Raw genomic sequence first — 16,383 nt, 5'->3', positions numbered from 1 at the left:
ACACTCTCATCACCGCCCTCCCCTGAGCCTGACGGCCCGGGGACTGATACTTTACCCGGGGGGGCGGCTTGGCCTGGCGGCGCTGAAGTGAACATTCTCGAGGCCATCAAACTACTACGCTCTGAGATAGTTGAAATGAAAACGGAGGTGGTTGCTACGATTGAGGCCCGAATAAAGGAGGTTTCTGATACTTTAAAAGCAGATCTAACCATCCTGCGGAACGAGACGGTGCCAGCAATCACATCACTCAAAACAACAATGGCGTCGCACACTACAACGATTGCAGCACTGGAGACCTTCGCTACAAATGTCTCCGACTTAACTACATCCCTGGAGGCTGACGTGAAACGCCTAGCTGCGGATTTGAAAAAGGTGAAGGAGAGCTGTGTAAGTTTAGAGGGATTCTCTCGCAGCAATAACCTGAGACTTGTATCAGTCCCAGAGTCAGCGGAAATGCCTCGCGCCACGGATTTCGTTTCTGGGCTGCTGAAGGATGTTCTTGCCTTAGATGAAAAGCCCCTGATTGATCGTGCCCACCGGTCGCTGCGCCCAAAGCCCCGGGATGGGGAGAGGCCCCGTGACATAATTCTTCGAGTGCACTTTTTCCATGAGAAGATGGAGATTCTCCGACGAGCCCGCAATACCACTCTGAGCTTTCAAGGACAGAGCTTCTCCATCTACCAGGACTACTCCCCCACTGTTTCCAGGCAGCGCGCAGCTTTCGGACAGGCCAAACGACTACTTCGGGACCATCCAGGTGTGAAGTACGGACTGCGATTCCCGGCCCGTTTATGGCTATCTCATGATGGTAAAGCCTACACATTTGAATCTCCGGATGAGGCTCTCTCTCACATTCAACGTCACATCAAGAAGTCTTGAACTTGCTCATAGTTCAGCAACTGTTGCTTGCGAACTGTGGATAGTAAGTAACCCACCTGTGGTACAATTATGTTTAGCTACAACATGCTAATTTTGTATAGTTGGGGAGTTGGCGAACCCATTCAGGCTTATTTGATGTGATCTAATGTTTTGATCATCTAGTGTGCTTGCCTTACAAGCATTCAGTCATTTTAATTTCATTGTATTGAGGTTTTACTATACTCCTGTGTTTTCTAGGCTGTCTTGCTCACCTATTCAGTTTGTTTACATAGTGTCTCAGTGACTCAAAATATTCTTGGTTATTTGCTTACTGCATCCGTTTGCATTGACCCAGTAAACAGTAAATGCTTCCCGAGGCGACACGTTTTTTGGGGTCTTCACTTAAATTTTAAAAGTTCTGAGCGTCATTTATGCCCAGCAAGCGTTCAACGTTGCGCACACGTAGTTTTTTGGTCTTGGTTGTAAGCTGTCTTACTACGATTTCCTTACTTCAAATTAGGTTTTCGGCTGAGAGCCTTTATACATTTTATTTATTTTCTTTATTTTCTCTCTCAAATGCCTGTTATAAGACTGGGAATATAATTATATATATCTGCAAGTGGTGCTTTTGTAATTTCGTCTGCACAAGGGATTCACTTTTATTTTTTTTTATTTAAAAAATGATTATCTCTTTTTGCTGTTTGATCCACTAACAAAACGCGACTTTAACCCTTTCACACGTACCATCACATGGGTGTGATCGTTCTACAGTGGTCCCTGAAGCGTACGATCACACCCGTGTGATTAGAACACTCATTTAGAACGCTCGTTTAGAACGGCCAGTTTCGAATGACGCAACAATCAGCGTTTGAGCTGGCCACACTTTTTTCAGAAACTATTTACACAAACACAGTCCTTACAAAGTTATGTCCAGAATGTGAGCAGTTTATTTTTGGATTCAATGTTCAGATATTCACAGAAGTATATATAGCATAACACAATCATCCTAACCGGAAAAATGTAGGCTACATTTGTCCTAGCGCTAACTGAGGAAAGATTGACCCAACACACGCTGACAAACTACAATATGAATTAGCTAATAGCAATTACTATGTATAATTAATCACATCACGGGTGAGCTCACCATTGATCGAAATAATTAGGTAAAGCACTTTTTAGAAATCGAAAGTAATCCGACGATTAGTTTCAGCGCGCACCCATGCATTTTTTCCTCACAGAAACCTAAGACAATAAGAGAAGACGAGATGAGTTTGGTCTGTTTATAGTATGCATGTTGAAGGGGTGTGTCATCTACCATCGTTCACATCCCACCATTCATTTCCGGAAGTCCTCAAAAAATGAGTGAACTCTTACTCACCTCATTTTGTTATAACATCTTTGGTCAAAGACGATTACGTGAACCCAGAATGCATTGAATGTCAACAAACATGGCTACACAGCTGGAATTAGCTTAGCTCATCATAATCAGTACAACCTTCAAAAAAGTATTTTACACACATAATATGTGCCCATTACAATCTGTGCAAGAATCGGAATGCATGATTTGTCACCTAGATTTGAAAACATGTGAATAAAACCGTAAATACACAAATAATTGCCACACAAAACATTTTCTGATAGTGATTTATTGATACAAGTGGCGCGTGCCGGCAGTCAACCACGTACCCTCTCACTCTAAACCATTCAGTGTTGTTGTTTATGTATGTAGCTAGTGAGCTAAGCTGAAGCATTAGCAATGTCTTTCAAAAGGAGACAACAAACAAATGTGGAAATTCTGGAGATTTTTTTTTAAATTCTGACAATGAGTCAGAGTATGAAAGTCAGGAATCAGATTCTGACTGAGTGAGGAGCTGCCCCCCAACCTTGTAGCCATTGAGAACCCTGAATCTGAATTTCCCTTGTCCACTGACGAAGTCCCAGGTCCCTTTGAAGATGCTGGTGGTGATGGAGGCATACCAACAGTGGATGAAGTACAGGAGTTCTGTGGTAGCTGGAAGGCCACCAGTCATTTCACCCCTCCTGGCCCTGCTGTTTGCTTTGACGAGTCCCAGTCTGGAGTGCAACGCCCCTTGCCATTTCCAACTGAGGCAGAGTGCTTCAAGTTGTTTCTGACAGAGGAGCTGGTGGGAGACATAGTAGAGACCAATCGCTATGCCTTGGAGCTACAGGATAAGAGAGAGCCAGGAGTGGGGGACAACCACAATTAGTGAAATGTATACATTCCTGGTGACAGTAAAGACTGCTTTCTAGTTCTGCTGCTATGACTGCATTTCATCAACGCTACTACCATCCTAAATGACCCGTTATACAAAATAAGAAATGTTAACAGCTGGCAGTAAAGTGGCATGACAAACGAGACGTCCATGTCCTCTCCACTGTCCATACAGCAACCATGTCGGCCACAGGGAAGGTGGACCACCTGACGGGAGAGAGAAACAAACCAGACAGAGAACCATCAAACCAGACTGCGTGCTTGACTATTACCTCAAAATGGGGGCAGTGGATAAGGCTGACATGATAAACAGCTTTGTGGAATGCACTCAGAAAACGACCAAGTGGTATAAGATATTTTTCCAGGGTAGCGTCAAAATACAACATGCCAATACTTCTGACGCATTTAGCATTGTTTTAAAGAACTAATAGAATAATGTAACTAGCTACATAAGCACGATTGAATATAACACCATAAAAGGTGAGTAACATGAGTAACGTTACCTAGCGTGTCCGCGGTTATAAGGAATATACACAAATATATTATGCTCCATTCACACAGTGAGCTACAGTAGAAACGGTATAACACGACACAATAACGTAATTAGGCACTTACTTTGATAGAAACGCAGTCTTGATTTGAAGATGGGTCTCTGTAGTGACGCTTCTAGCACTGAGACGCTGTGCCACTTGGGAGTCATAAGGCCAGGGTAGCTTCGAAATACAACACATGCTAATACTTCCCTGACGCAATTAGCATTGTTTTCCAGAGCTAATAGAAGAATGTAGCTAGATACCTAAGCATTGAGTATAACACCATAAATGTTATGAAATGAGTAACGTTACATTGCGTGTCCGCGGTTATAAGGAATATACACAAAAACATGACGTTACAGCAGAAACTATTATAACGTATTAAGGCACTTTGATAGAAACGCACACATTTCCAAAGGTATTATTGGTAACGAAAACAACTTTGATTTCGATGCAGGCGACAGGTGGAAAATATGAACACGTGTATGCAGGACGGCAGATGAGTAAATGTCCTGCACAAACAATTGAGAAGTGTTTGGGGAATTTTGTCCGGGTCAGAAATGTCAAAAAAATTAATTGGTCCGCAAAAGTAAAAATGACTACTTTTATGTGAATGAATGAGGCGGAACACACCTCATTTCAAACTGTTATTAGAAAATAAAAAACTTGTTAGAAAATAATTTAAAATTGACAAATAAAACAGGCTGCGTGCTTTGGTTTGAGGGCAGCGCAGATTAAATGTACTGTTACATAACAATCACATTCTTGAATGGAGAGAACGTTCTAACATCACGTGCATAAAAAAACTCACGCTGGGGCGACCGTTAGAAATATTTGGAACTCACGCATGAAAGGGTTAAAGAGCGGGACTGTGGGTTTAGGTTTAAGACCGCACTCTCACAGACATACTGTGCGAAGAGAACATGTTCTATTTAGGCTTGTACCTCGTTTGGGGAGGTATTGTCTGGGATGGGGGGAGGGGGTGGGGGGAGGGGTTGAATTGTTCAGTTCTAATGTTGTCATTCTGTCTTTTTTGTTTTTTTTTCTGTACTTTTTCCAAACATCTACCACCGTACATTATTACTCTGAGACAAGTTATTCTGGGGTTTTTGGGCGCTCATTGCTTTTCCATTCTATGCTCTAATGACAGGGTTGTATAACGGGAATGCCCAGAGGGGCCGAAACAATGCGATCAAGTACATTTCGTGGAACACCAAAGGGGTTAATAACCCAGTGAAGCGTAAGAGGGTGTTGACACACTTAAAGGGTTTGAATGCAAATGTTGCATTTCTACAAGAGACTCACTTGAGGACCGGTGAGCACTTTAGGATGCGTAGGGACTGGGTTGGTCAAGTGTTCCACTCTAACTTTCATAGTAAATCAAGAGGGGCTGCCATTTTGGTTGATAAAGCCACTCCCTTTGTAGCTTCTGAGGTTATCGCTGATCCTAAGGGACGATACGTCATAGTAACCGGTAAACTGTTTTCTACCCCTCTTGTTTTGGCTAGTGTTTATGCTCCCAATTGGGATGACACAAGTTTCATTTCTTCCTTTTTGTCTGCTATACCCAATTTAGATTCTCATTTGTTGATTTTAGGGGGGGATTTCAACTGCAAAATGTCCCCAGTTCTTGACAAGTCCTCACGAACAACTACAGGCCCATCTAAATGTGCCCTACTTATTCAAGCCTTTCTTCAGAAATATGCCATGTTTGAGGCCTGGCGTTTCCTACATCCTACAGATAGACAGTATTCCTTTTATTCTCATGTTCATCAAACATACTCCCGGATTGATTACTTCTTTTTGGACAAAAAACTTCTGCCTAACCTTCGGCAGTGTACTTACAAGAGTATTGTTATTTCTGACCATTCACCATTAGTGCTTGAACTAGAGTTTCCCCAGCGACCTCCTATGTGTTATCAATGGCGTCTTAACCCCATTTTACTCTCAGATAAGGAGTTTGTAAATTTCATTTCTTCTGAAATCACCTTATTCCTAGAAACTAATTCAACACCAGGTATGTCCTGCTCTACCATATGGGAGTCTCTCAAAGCATACCTACGCGGCCAAATTATTTCTTATACAGCCAACCAAAACAGAGTTCGCTCTCAGCGACTTCGGGACCTGAGCGAATCCATAGCCACATTGGATGAGAAGTATGCTACGGTTCCTTCCTCTGATCTGCATAAAGAGCGCCAACTACTCCAATCTGAATTTGATGAGCTTTCTACCAGGCAAGCTGAACAGTTACTCTTGCGAGCTCGGTACAGAGTGTATGAACAAGGCGACAAGGCCAGTAAACTCCTTGCACATCAGATCCGTAAATCTGAGGCCTCACGTTTAATCCCACAAATAAGGACCCCGTCTGGTGCCACCACAGTTATACATAAAGAGATCAATGATCAATTCAAACAATTTTACTCTGCGCTATACACCTCTGAATCCCCTCAAGACCCTTTGCTGATTGATTCCTTCTTTAATGGCCTGAATATGCCTTCAATTGATACAGACACCCATGACTGTCTAGAAGAAGAATTTACACCTGAGGAGATTGCAACAGCAGTGTCCGCAATGAAAAGTGGTAAATCACCGGGTCCGGATGGTTTTCCAACCGAATTTTACAGGACGTTTTCTGGTCTGCTTTGCCCATTCTTGTCTCGACTATTTGCAGAGTGCCTTAATACCTCAAAGCTACCGCCTAGTCTTTATCAGGCTTCAATTTCATTACTATTAAAGAAAAACAAAGACCCCCTGGAATGTGGATCCTATCGCCCAATCTCGCTTTTAAACTGTGATTACAAAATCCTAGCCAAGCTTTTAGCCATCCGTATGGAAGGCTCGCTGCATCAAGTAATACACTCTGACCAGACTGGCTTTGTGAGAAATAGGCATTTGTTTTTCAATATTAGGCGCCTTATGAATATACTGTACTCCCCAGCGTCGGAGGACCCAGAGGTGGTGGTCTCACTTGATGCAGAAAAAGCGTTTGACCGCGTTGAGTGGGATTACCTAACAGCTACCCTTTATAGATTTGGCTTTGGCCCCAAATTCATTGCGTGGATAAAGATTCTTTATTTTTCCCCCATGGCTTCGGTACGGACTAACAACTTGTTCTCTGACTATTTTCCCTTGCACCGCGGATCCAGACAGGGCTGTCCACTCTCCCCCTTGTTGTTTGCTTTGGCAATCGAACCTCTCGCCATTGCACTACGCTCTAATGATGCCATTCAAGGAATAAGCAGGACGGGCTCAGAGCAGAAAGTCTCGCTATATGCGGATGACCTCCTTTTGTTTATCTCTAACCCTGATACCTCATTGCCACGCGCCTTATCTGTTCTTAAAAGGTTTGGATCAATCTCAGGGTACAAGCTGAATCTAGGCAAGAGTGAGCTTTTTCCTGTAAACAAGGCTGCTTTAAAGTGCTCTTTTACAAGTTCTCAGTTTAGGATTGTCCGGGATCAACTCACCTACTTGGGAGTTAAAGTGACAAGGAAATATTCAAATCTGTTTCAGGAAAACTTGGTTGCTCTAGCAGACAGTTTGAAACAATCTTTTACTTTTTGGAATGCGCTACCTCTTTCTCTTATCGGAAGGATTAATGTCATTAAAATGAGTGTGTTGCCCAAATTTCTATATTTATTTCAATGTTTACCCATTTTTATTCCAAAATCTTTTTTTATTTCACTGGATCAAACATTCATGCATTTTATTTGGGATGGCAAGGTACCACGGATTGGTAGAAAACATTTACAGAAGCCTAAGTCATTGGGGGGTTTAGCTCTACCAAATTTTCAGACATACTATTGGGCTGCAAATTTCAGAACCCTTCTGTACTGGCTGCAGACTGATCCTACTGGCCCTAGACCAATCTGGGTCCAGATGGAGTCTGAATCGTGTAAACCTGCTGCACTTTCTTCTGTGTTGTGCTCGTCTCTCCCAGTGTCCCTAGGCAAAAGGTGTGTCAACCCAATTGTAAAGCAGTCTCTTAAAATTTGGAATCAGTTCCGTTTAGCCTTTGGCCTCCGAGGCTTTTCTCTATCAGGCCCAATCAATCAGAACATTTTATTTCCTCCATCTTTGAATGATGGGGCTTTTGGCATCTGGCACTCACTAGGCCTCTCCTCACTAGCCCAATTATTCTTTGATGATACATTTGCCTCTTTTGCTCAGCTACAGGAAAGGTTCAACCTCCCCCAATCCCACTTTTTCCGCTATCTCCAGACTAGGAACTTTGTCAGAGCTAACACACCTGAATTTCCCCATAGGCCTGCGAATACAGCTATAGAGAGCATCCTGGAGCTGAACAAGCTTCCTAGGGGCGCAATTTCAGATGTATATGCAATCATTCATGACTTACAGAACCCTTCTTTGGTGCCTTTAAAGACTCGATGGGAAAAGGATTTGGGGGAGGAACTTGGGGAAGACACCTGGGAATCTGTGCTGCGCAGGGTGCATTCGTCCTCTTTTAGCACTAGACACAGCCTCATTCAATTCAAGGTGGTTCACCGGATCCACTGGTCTGGGGCCAGACTTGGAAGAATATTCTCTGATTTTGATCCTACCTGTGTCAGATGTAAAATTGAACCAGCCACACTGTTGCATATGTTCTGGGGCTGTCATAAACTGTCAGGTTTCTGGGAATTAATATTTAAATGTTTCTCTGATATATATAACACTGTTATAGATCCCTCTCCCCTTACAGCCCTTTTTGGAGTACTGCCCATAGGTACCCCCCTGTCAAGAATCCAGTCGGACACTGTTGCTTATACAACTCTTTTAGCTAGACGGCTAATACTACAGAACTGGAAGATGGCAGCTCCCCCATCTTATAAATATTGGGTGAGAGATGTGTTGTCCTCTCTGAAACTAGAAAAAATTCAATTCAATTCACGTGGGAACCCCAAACTGTTTAATGAGGCTTGGGCTCCATTCCGGTCTTACTTTAAACAGTCCATCCTCTGATGGTATTCCTATTAAAACCAAAATAAGTCTGTATTTGACCCCCCTGTGACTTAGGGGTTGGATGAGCATTTCTCTGTGTTTTTTTCTGGGGTGGGGGTGGGGGGCATTAAGGTTGATGTGCTTATTGATTGTGACCTGTGGATGCCTTGTTCATCTTGCCCGGGCAGAGACTAAGGTGTGAGCTTGTTTTTCCCAGTTATTTTTATTTTTTAATTCTGTTCACGCCTACATAAAATTATTATTATTCATTTTTTATTTTAAAGCATTGTAACTTTTTATTTTTGGTCCAGTGGATGGTTGGTCTGTGGCCTTGACTGTCTGTGAGTGGTTGCATTTCTCCACCCCATCCCTTGACTGTTTACAGGAACAATGGTGAGGTGTTTGCTCTGTCCCTATACTATAGATTGCCCTTTAACCTTTTGTAGCCTTCTGCCTGGTGTGTTTAACTTGTCTAAAGTATGGTATCTTTAAAGTTATTTTTTTTATATGTATTATTTGTATTTTTTCTAGTTGAGTATATTATTTATATTGCTTTGTCTTGTCTGTGTGTGTAAAACTTAATAAACAGAGTTTTCAAAAAAAAAAGAAAGTGCATTGACGATGTCGTAACCACAGCAACGATTAAAACATTCCCAAACCAGAAACCGTGGATTGATGGCAGCATTCGTGTGAAACTGAAAGCGCGAACCACTGCTTTTAACCAGGGCAAGGTGACCGGAAACATGACCGAATACAAACAGGGTAGCTATTCTCTCCGCAAGGCAATCAAACAAGCTAAGTCCCAGTATAGAGACAAAGTAGAGTCGCAATTCAACAGCTCAGACACAAGAGGTATGTGGCGGGGTCTACAGTCAATCACGGATTACAAAAAGAAAACCAGCCCCGTCGCGGACCAGGATGTCTTGCTCCCAGACAGGCTAAATAACTTTTTTGCTCGCTTTGAGGACAATACACTGACACGGCCCGCTACCAAAACCTGCGGGCTCTCCTTCACTGCAGCCGAGGTGAGTAAAACATTTAAACGTGTTAACCCTCGCAAGGCTGCAGGCCCAGACGGCATTCCTAGCCGCGTCCTCAGAGCATGCGCAGACCAGCTGGCTGGTGTGTTTAAGGACCTCAGGAGGCTGAAGAAATTCGGCTTGTCACCAAAAGCACTCACAAACTTCTACAGATGCACAATCGAGAGCATCCTGTCGGGCTGTATCACCGCCTGGTACGGCAACTGCTCCGCCCACAACCGTAAGGCTCTCCAGAGGGTAGTGAGTTCTGCACAACGCATCACCGGGGGCAAACTACCTGCCCTCCAGGACACCTACACCACCCAATGTCACAGGAAGGCCATAAAGATCATCAAGGACAACAACCACCCAAGCCACTGCCTGTTCACCCCGCTATCATCCAGAAGGCGAGGTCAGTACAGGTGCATCAAAGCAGGGACCGAGAGACTGAAAAACAGCTTCTATCTCAAGGCCATCAGACTGTTAAACAGCCACCACTAACATTTAGTGGCCGCTGCCAACATACTGACTCAACTCCAGCCACTTTAATAATGGGAATTGATGGAAATTATGTAGAAATGTACCACTAGCCACTTTAAAAAATGCCACTTAATATAATGTTTATATACCCTACATTACTCATCTCATATGTATATACTGTACTCTATACCATCTACTGCATCTTGCCTATGCCGTTCTGTACCATCACTCATTCATATATCTTTATGTATATATTCTTTATCCCTTTACACTTGTGTGTATAAGGTAGTAGTTGTGGAATTGTTAGGTTAGATTACTTGTTGGTTATTACTGCATTGTCGGAACTAGAAGCACAAGCATTTCGCTACACTCGCATTAACATCTGCTAACCATGTGTATGTGACAAATAAAATTTGATTTGATTTGATATATATATAGGACAAAACACATATCACGACAAGAGAGAACATAACACTACATAAAGAGAGACGTAAGAACAACATAGCAAGGCATCAACACATAACAACACAGCATGATAGCAACACAACATGACAACAACATGGTAGAAAAACAACATGGTAGCAGCAACAAAACATAGTACAAACATTGGACACAGACAATCGCACAAATGGCAAGAAGGTAGAGACAACAATACATCACGCAAAGCAGCTACAACTGTCAGTAAGAGTGTCCATGATTGAGTCTTTGAATGAAGAGATGGAGATAAAACTGTCCAGTTTGAGTGTTTGTTGCAGCTCGTTCCAGTCGCTAGCTGCAGCGAACTGAAAAGACGAGCGGCCAACAGATGTGTGTGCTTTGGGGACCTTTAACAGAATGTGATTGGCAGAACGGGTGTTGTATGTGGAGGATGAGGGTTGCAGTAGATATCTCAGATAGGGGGGAGTGAGGCCTAAGAGGGTTTTATAAATAAGCATCAACCAGTGGGTCTTGCGACGGGTATACAGAGATGACCAGTTTACAGAGGAGTATAGAGTGCAGTGACGTGTTCTATAAGGAGCATTGGTGGCAAATCTGATGGCCGAATGGTAAAGAACATCTAGCCCCTCGAGAGCACCCTTACCTGCCGATCTATAAATTATGTCTCCGTAATCTAGCATGGGTAGGATGGTCATCTGAATCAGGGTTAGTTTGGCAGCTGGGGTGAAAGAGGAGCAATTACAATAGTCTAGATTTAACTTTAGCCTGCAGCTTTGATATGTGCTGAGAGAAGGACAGTACCTTCTAGCCATACTCTCAAGTACTTGTATGAGGTGACTACCTCAAGCTCTAAACCCTCAGAAGTAGTAATAACACCTGTGGGGGAGAGGGGCATTCTTCTTACAAAACCACATGACCTTTGTTTTGGAGGTGTTCAGAACAAGGTTAAAGGTAGAGAAAGCTTGTTGGACACTAAGAAAGCTTTGCTGTAGAGCATTTGACACAACATCCGGGGAGGGGCCAGCTGAGTATAAAACTGTATCATCTGCATATAAATGGATGAGAGAGCTTCCTACTGTCTGAGCTATGTTGTTGATGTAAATTGAGAAGAGCGTGGGGCCTAGGATCGAGCCTTGGGATACTCCATTGGTGACAAGCAGTGGCTTAGACAGCAGATTTTCTGACTTTATACACTGCACTCTGAGAGAGGTAGTTTGCAAACCAGGCCAAAGACCCCCTCAGAGACACCAATACTCCTTAGCCGGGCCACAAGAATGGAATGGTCTACCGTATCAAAAGCTTTGGCCAAGTGAATAAAAATAGCAGCACAACATTGCTTACAATCAAGGGCAATGGTGACATAATTGAGGAACTTTAAGGTTGCAGTGACACATCCATAACCTGAGCGAAAACCAGATTGCATACCAGAGAGAATGCTATAGACATCAAGAAAGCCAGTCAGTTGATTATTGACAAGTTTTTCCAACACTTTTGATAAACAGGGCAAAATAGAAATAGGCCTATAACAGTTAGGATCAGCTTGATCTCCCCCTTTAAATAAAGGACAAACCGTGGCTGCCTTCCAAGCAATGGGAACCTCCCCAGAAAGGAGAGACAGGTTAAAAAGGTCGGAGATAGGCTTGGCGATGATAGGGGCAGCAACCTTAAAGAAGAAATGGTCTAAACCATCTGACCCAGCTGAAGGACCTTGGAATCTGCGGCCAAGCCCTTCGCCAAACCATCAAGGCAACATCAGGTGTTGCCGAAAGGAGTAGCCAATGGCTCTGGCTGAAGAGGAAAGATCCCAGCTGGCCCTCAAAGTGAGAGGGAGAAGACTAGGCAGGTACAGGTTCTTGGACGCTAGAACTCACTGTTGAGCTTTCTTGGGATGTCGCAGGCTCATCAATGAAACATTAAAGATGGAAGGTGCCAACTTGAAAACTCTACTGGCGTATCTGCCCTGTCCCAACACCGGAGCAAGTATTTTAGGTTAGTGCTCATGATCTTCTATTGGCACAAGGCATTTTAACATCATGTCCTGTGTATTTGAAACTATGTCTCTCCCTAGACATGAAATGGACCATCATCATCTTTTTATATTAACTCGTTAAAAAAAGACACTGATGTCTCAAATGTATAATATTCTACAAGCGTCTCTTGGGGATTCTCAATGTATGATGTCTTATGGCTACTACGTTATCCTCAGTGGACAAATTAGTGCCTGATTCTCAAGGAAGAGTTTTATCTGTTTTCATACGTGTCAGCTTCATGTTTTCATACATGTATTGGCTCTCATAGCGCTCTAAAATAATTACCATACCTTATATCTAATTAATATATTTTTATTGTGAGTCCCTTTCATGAAAATTGTCTCAACGGCACAGCATCACCACAACAATGTAAATCACAAACAATATTACAACAAAAACAACAGCTGGATAGGGTTCATTAGATTAGCTACAGTTCATAGGAGGGGGGGGGGGGGGGGGGCATTGTTGGGCAGAGTTAATATGTCTTATACTGGTGGGGACAAATTATTTGTGGATTCTGGCGGTTTTGTGTACATGGGATCTGTATCGGCGGCCTGGCGGTAATAGCTGGGGATGGTATCACCTAATCGATTACCATCTACCAGGGGCATCATGCACCCATTATTTTAGAGGGGGCACGAAGTACTTGACGTTTGAATATAGCATTTTTTCAAACACCTGAAACAGCCTTTCCTGCAATCTAGAGCCATAATCATTATGCCTAATTCTGTAAAAAACAGGTATATTTTTCTATATAGGTTATCTAAGCACACCTCATAACCTATTAATTTGTCATTTAATTAATAATGCACATTGATTACGAACCTTTATGACTTTTATGGAGTTTAGTACAAAGGACACACTGGTAAATAGTACCGTAACCCAAGAATTAAAGCAATTTTAGTATTTTATGAAGTCTAGCAACCTTGCCAGCAGGCATTCCAGCTAAAATAGTTAGACAAGTTACTTACTTGATTGATAGCCTGAAATGGCTTGGTAGCTAGTTACGAGGTTGGGAGATTGGGAACTTATCTAGCTGGCTAGTTTAAGCCAACTTTTAAAAATTGGTAGGTGGCTAGCAGTGGCGATTTTAGCATGTAAATCTTGGTGGGCCAAAAAAATAAAAAATAAAGTGGGATGCATGCCAGCAGAGCCACTACACAACATTAAACAATAAATTAATTGCACTATAACAGTGACAAACGGTGCCCACAAACTGTTAGGGCCTACATAAATCTGTCCCAACAGCAGTCCCAACCTTACCACTGCTAGCGGAGCCTTGTCTGGCAGTGAGAAAGTTCATTCAGCCTCATTTACTGCCTTTAAAAAAAACATGGCTGACTTGCTTAAACAAATGTGGTTTCTACTGACAATTGAGATGTACAAACTATGGCATAAGGGGACGACAAGCAGATAAGAGGCAATCCGTAATTTCGATTAAGACATCAATGAGCGAGCTAGGACGGACGTAGTCAATATAACTATTTGTTTAGCACTTTTGAAATGTACAGCGACAGAATTCAGAACATGGGCCATTCTTACAGTCTTCTCCCTGTACACCAAGTTAGAACCGTAGGATAAATAAAGGGGGCTTGTAAGCAGACAATGAAAGCTCTTACAAAATGTGATGATTACATTTCTCTAAAACAGGCTATAGGCTACATGTGCACCACCAAGTCAGAACAGTTGGTGAAATTAAGAGGGGGTAAATAGACCAAATTATTAGGGTGATAAACATGGGCTATTAACAGCTTACTACACAACATACTTAGAATTACTTTCTTAGCAACAGTATACATATCTCCCTGACATATTAAATCATTTATGCAGCAGCATACAAGACATTTTGGGACTCACCTTGTTGTGCTGTGCACCCTTGAACAGGAAGGTGGCACAGTGGTCCTTCATGGGCAAATTCTGTCATCAAAGTCTGGCATTCTCTGGATTTATGGTGCCTTCAAGACAACTGGGAACTCAGAAAAATCATGATGACGTCATTGATCTTCAGGTCGTAGCTCTAGAAAAAGGCCAAAGTGCCCGATTTATAATTCCGAGTTGGATGACCATTCAAAACGTATTTCACAATCGGAGTTAATTTTTTTACGGAATTCCCAGTTGTCTTGAACTCGATGAAGTCAAGTTAACAGTTGTTTTGAGCGCAGCACAAATCATGCTTCATTGACAGCATGGCCAATGATGAATGTTTATCATTTTAAACTTGGAAAAGAGCCCCTTAATCCCAGATTTGGGACCACAGAGCCACTGTCACTGATTCCATCCAAACCACTCATTGTTGAATTTGCGATTTCCAACTTGTTGTGTAAGGTTTATGTCCAATGGCCGATGTGCACTGATACATTTTATCTGTAATTTATCTTCATATGACAAGGATTAAAAAGGATTTGCCAGTAGATTGTCAACTTGATTCATGATGACTGGTAGCTAAGATTTTGAAAGCAGTCCAATCAAAGCTACTGTACATATCACTTGAATTGACAATTCTATCTGTGGCCAATGACCTTGAGCCTTCTTGGATGGGCACTTCTGATGTAACTATGGCAGCACCCAAGGGGCTAGAATTTAAGGTCTAACCTTAGACTTGGCAGTGATGTAGTGTCCCCATGAGTGACAGAACACTGAGCCAATCATGGCACAACGCTCCGTATTTTCTGCTGGCTTGCCCCACCAAAGAAAGCACTGAGCTAGGCTGAAACACCTGCATTTTGGGGCTGCCTTACTCAAGAAAACAGAGCATATTTTTATGCTGTTTTACTAACTCTGATATATTTTTTACTTTGTTTACAAACTGATATGTGACACATATTAACGCCAAAATAACATGCAAAACAGGCAAGCCCCCCCAAAAAAATGTGGGGCTCAAAACCCTGAATGACAGGTCAACACTGGTGGCTAGTATTAGAGAAACAAAACAGCTTTTTTATTTATTCATCAAGAAGGAATTAATAGGCCACCTAGCTTGACCTATTAACTATTACAGACAAAAAAGGGTAACCCAGCCGCAAGCTGCCCAGTGACACGAGCCTACAAGACGAGCTAAATGCCTTTTATGCTTGCTTCGAGATAAGCAACACTGAAGCATGCTTGAGAGCACCAGCTGTTCCGGATGACTGTGTGATCACGCTGTCCGTAGCAGATGTAAGAAAGACCTTTAAACAGGTCAACATTCACAAAGCTACCGAGCCAGACGGATTACCAGGACGTGTACTCAAAGTATGCGCGGAACAACTGGCAAGTGTCTTCACTGACATTTTCAACCTCTCCCTGGCCACCATTGTCCCTGTGCCCAAGACACATATGACGCCATCTCAATCGCACTCCACACTGCCCTTTCCCACCTGGACAAAAGGAAAACCTATGTGAGAATGCTGTTCATTAACTTCAGCTCAGCGTTCAACACACTAGTGCCCTCAAAGCTCATCACTAAGCTAAGGACCCTGGGACTAAACACCTCCCTCAAACTGGATCCTGGAGTTCGATGGGCCACCCCCAGGTGGTAAGGGTAGGCAACAACACGTCTGCCACGCTGATCCTCAACACTGGGCCCCCTCAGGGGTGCGTGCTTAGTGTCCTCCTGTACTCCCTCTTCACCCAATACTGCGTGGCCAAGCACGACTCCAACACCATCATTACGTTTGCTGACGACAAGAGTGGTAGACCCAATCACCGACAACGATGAGACAGCTTTTAGGGAGGTGGTCAAAAACCTGGCAGTGTGGTCCCAGGACAACCACCTCTCTCTCAATGTGATCAAGACAAAGGAGATGATCGTGGACTATAGGAAAAGGAGGGCCGAACACACCCCCATTCACATCAACGGAGCTGTAGTGGAG

This window comes from Salvelinus namaycush, chromosome 28, assembly GCF_016432855.1.
Source record: "Salvelinus namaycush isolate Seneca chromosome 28, SaNama_1.0, whole genome shotgun sequence".
In the NCBI taxonomy this organism is placed as follows: domain Eukaryota; kingdom Metazoa; phylum Chordata; class Actinopteri; order Salmoniformes; family Salmonidae; genus Salvelinus; species Salvelinus namaycush.
The sequence above is the reverse complement of the archived record's forward strand: the minus strand, read 5'-3'. Positions refer to the sequence as shown.